We start from the raw sequence: 4453 nt of genomic DNA on the forward strand, positions 1-4453 counted from the left end.
AGCCTCCAGGGCTCGCCAACCTTTCTTCTCTGTTTCCGACTGTAGTTGGTCTCTGAGATTAAAAGGACTGCCTCAATCATCTCCGATATGTGACGAGCAGCAAGTGTTGGACTCCTAGCTTCTTTTCCGTGCTTCCTCTAGCAGTCTCGTTGGATCGCTTGAATCACCACGTGGAAGGATTCTGGGAGGTCCGCACGGTGATACTTTGGCAAGATCGTCCCCATCCAATTTTTTCATAGGAAAAAAAATGACGGTGATACCTTGGGAACCATTCTCATCATTTTTTTTAATTTTTTCCCCTATAATATATCCTTTCGATGTCATGACAAAGATGAAGAGATGACAATGCCTCCCAAATTCGTTATCCTGCACCTAGAAACGGGCCTGCTAATTGTATCATGGTTTGATGTTATCGTGATGAAAGAACAGATAAGAACACTCGATACCATTTCAGAAATTGAACACAAATGTTCATCTGATCTGATTCATCTCGATGATGGAAACAGAGTGATCACAATGTTATGGAACAAGAACAAACGGTCTTCCCGCTTGAAATGATCTACTACTTTCTATTCAGGTTCAGCAGGATGCTGAAGCCGAGAAAAACACGGACCCTAAAACATGACAATGAAAGACGGAGAGAAACTAAACGGAGAGATCGATCTTTACGGGGAACGACACCGACGACGACGAGTCGCCGTTCTCGACCAGCACCTTGCTCACGCCGGACGGCACGACGGTGTACGCGGTCCTCTCCACGATGCCGAACGCCTTGCACACGTTCAGCGTGAAGGGCACGGTCGCGGTGCCCTTCGCCGGCACGAACACCCTCCGGAACGCCGCCACCTGCTTGATCGGCGCCTGGGATGGCGCTGCCGTTGGTGCCTGTCTCGTAGAGGAACTTGGTGTAGCTGAGGCCGTAGCCGAAGGAGTAGAGCACCTCCGGGCCGTCGTAGAACTTGTACGTCCTGCCGGGGTACCCCAGCTCCGGCACCGGCCGGAACTCCATGGAAGTCATGGGAACTCCATGGAAGTCATGGGGATCTGCTGGATGTACTTGTTCTTGAACCATGTCAGTGGCAGCCTTCCTCCTGTTCAATAAAAAAAGTTAAGCAGCATTATTTTTCAGTATTGCAGATAACAAATACTATTAGGAAATTATAGTCCACAAGAAAGGGTATTTTGCCTAATTAACCTGGATTATATCTTCCGAAGATGACATCAGCAATGGCATTACCACCTTCACCGCCAGGGTACCCGGCCCAAAGGACGGCGCCGATCTTCGGATGGTTCTGCGCAAAGGAGATGTCAATGCCGCCTCCCGACAGGATCACTAGGATGATCGGGTTTGGCGAGGCCGCAGCAAAGTGCAGGATCTCCTCAGTTTGGTTCTTGGGCAGGAAAATGTCCTCCCTGTCGTTGCCCTCCCTCTCAATGTGAAGGTTTATGCCACCGAAGTAGATGGTCGTATTGGCCCTGTGCGAGATCTTCACATCCTTGCTTATACCTTGGCGTGGCGTGACTTACCGGCATGGCGGTCCTGCATACGATTGAGTAGTTGTATGAATGAAGCTATTTCTCAAATTAAACGTGACATTTAACAAGGCTAAATCCGTAAATCGGTTGACACACACTCACCTGTGTAGTCCCCGTCCATGACCTTTTCCGGTGCCCGGGCGTGTGGTCCGTGCACGGCGACGGCGAGGATCTTCTTGGGGTCCAGCGGCAGCAGGTCGCCGTGGTTCTTGAGGAGCACCATCCCCTGCCTCGCGCCGTCGAGGGCGAGGCTCTTGTGCTCGCCGGTGCAGATGTCCCTCTCGTTGAGGGCGGCGTACTGCGGGATGTTGTCGAAGTAGCCGAGCCGCATGAGCGTCATGTACTGGTTCCTGAGCGCGCTGTCGATGTCGGACTCGCGCATCTTGCCCTGCGCGACGGCGGCGATGCCGTACTCGCTGAGGAAGTCCCTGAGCGGGCGGCCGCCCTCCTCGATCCAGCTCTCGGCGCAGTCGAGGTCGAGCCCCGCCCTGATGGCGGCGGCGCTGGAGTCGGCGCCGGTGAAGTTGAGCCAGGTGGCGTTGTCGGTCATGATGCGGACGGCATCGCAGTCGGAGACGATGTAGCCGTGGAGCTGCCAGTCGCCGCGGACGGTGCCCGAGAGGAGGCGCGCGTCGGCCCAGGCCGGGACGCCGTTGACGCGGTTGTAGGAGCACATGACGCTGCTGGCGTCGCCCTCGCGGACGCACATCTCGAAGGGCCGGAGGAAGGTCTCGGCCATGTCGCGCTTCGAGACGCGCGCGTCGAACGTGAAGCGCGTGTGGTTGTGCCAGTCGTCGACGTCGTACGCCGCGTAGTGCTTGCAGCAGGCCGCCGTCTTGATGGGGCGGGCGTCGGGGTCGCCGGCGCCGTCGTCGTGGCCCGGGATGTCCTGCATGCCGCGGACGAAGTTGACGGCGTAGCGACCGGCGACGAAGGGGTCCTCGCCGGGGGTCTCGAGGGCGCGGCCCCACCGTGGGTCGCGCACCACGTTGATGTTGGGGCTCCAGTACGTCAGCCCGCCCTTGCCGAGGTTGTACATGGCACGCGCCTCCGTCGACACCGCCTGCATCAATAATCTTTCTTATTAGCATTGCATATATACCATCAATAATGCATCAACAGATTGCTCGTGCAGATCCATTAATGAAACCAAATTTTCTGAAGAAATCAATCAAATCTGATATTAGTAGTAGATCTCAAATCGGTGCTTTGATCTGCTCACACTTGTGCATGTTTGTAGGCAACGCGGCATGAAATCTGTTGAGATGGATCATCGAAATGCATGTACCTGTCCAGTGGACTTCCAGAGCGTCTCGTTGAAGGAGGCGGCGCTGTTGGTGACGTTGGCGAAGACGGTGCCGTTGTTGACGGTGGCGCGGCCGGAGTGGTTCCCCGGCCGGCTGCGGAGGTCGTCGAACAGCGTCGTCGGGCCGGTGCTGGAGAGCCCGTGCAGCGCCTCGGACCACCACTTGTAGGGCGGGAGGCCGACGCGGGGCGCGCCGCGGGACACGTCGCCGAGGTTGCCGACCTTCTCCTCCACCGTCATCCAGCCGATGAGGTCGCGAACCCGCTCCGCGTACGGCAGCGACGCGTTGCAGTACGGGAACGCCGACATGTTCAGGCCCAGCTCCGCGAACCGGTCCGCGTCGCAGACCTTGCCGTAGGTCTTGCCGAAGCTGGTGACGTTCACGGTGGTGGTCGCGGCGGAGGGGAAGGTTGTTCGCGACGAGCAGGCGACGGGGATGGTGCTGCACAGAAGCGAGGCGGCGAGGAGGAGGAGGAGGAGATGCAACGGGGACGACGCCATTATTGTTAGGAACCCAGCTAGCTTTGTGTTGTTGGTTAGCGATCGAGGTGCGGTGGCGATGAGCCAGAGTGTGACAGTAGTGGTGTGTGTGTTTATATAGAGAGAGAGTAAGAGCGAGAGAGAGAGAGGTCGCCTGAGAGGAAAAGGCGGGATCGTAACGAAGTTTCAAAATTCGGAGTGCCGTTTCGCTTCGAATTTGAAAAGACGCAGCACACAGCATTTCTCTTTCATGGTTAACCAGATAATGATAACCTATTTTTAATTTTTCGAGGGAGAGAATCATGGCCGTGCGTTCAAGGTAGGGAGAGAACGAATTCTTCTTTAAAGATAATTACGCAGATTAATCGGGTGTGGTGAAGAAGTCGATTTGAAACATGTCTCCAGGACGTCTCCTGGACTTCTTGAGTTTTTCCTTATATACACACACTCATCCTTATATATACACATACACTCATCCTTATATATACACGTACACAAGTTCATAGGTTTTTCCTTTGTGTTCCTGGACGTCTCCAGGACTTCTTGTAGACCAGAAGACTGTTTTCTCTATAAAATTATCCAATTAGCAATAATAACCTCTCATCAAGTCGGATTAATACTGCCCATTTAACTTGAGATTATGGTATTGACTGCGCATTAATCATATCTAATGACTGTTGTCAAAAGATTAATACGCAGACGACAAACGGTTTACACCAACTTGGCTTGGCTGCTCGCTGCGTCGCAAATCACGCGATTCATCACGCGAAAACGTATGCGCATATACGCGCGCGTGCGTTGTGTAAACCAGCCCCATTCTTCCATTTGTTGACTATTTAATCATGTTATAGAGCTCTCCTATTTAAGTTGGCTTGCACCAACTCAAACTAGCAGTACGTGACTACTGGATGCCATGCACTTTTGCTCTGGAATTTCTGAAATGGGCCTCTTCATGAGCCTATTTTCCAGCAATCCTCCACCAATACCAAAGTAAGAATAAGAAGGATAAAGGATCAAAATGATGTAATACTGTTAATATACCAGCATTTTAGCATAAGTTTTGTATGGGTTGAACTTACACCTAGATCAACAAGATTAATCTTTCTGCAGTCGGAGAATGGATTAGGCCTT

At 53.2% G+C, this 4453-nt stretch overlaps 1 pseudogene; it reads right to left on the minus strand.

Moving 5' to 3' along the window:
* Positions 1-645: 645 nt before the first annotated feature.
* On the minus strand, positions 646-3343 carry LOC112890348 (annotated as a pseudogene).
* Between the last annotated feature and the right edge of the window lie 1110 nt (positions 3344-4453).

Source organism: Panicum hallii, chromosome 4 (assembly GCF_002211085.1).
Source record: "Panicum hallii strain FIL2 chromosome 4, PHallii_v3.1, whole genome shotgun sequence".
Classification (NCBI taxonomy): Eukaryota; Viridiplantae; Streptophyta; class Magnoliopsida; order Poales; family Poaceae; genus Panicum; species Panicum hallii.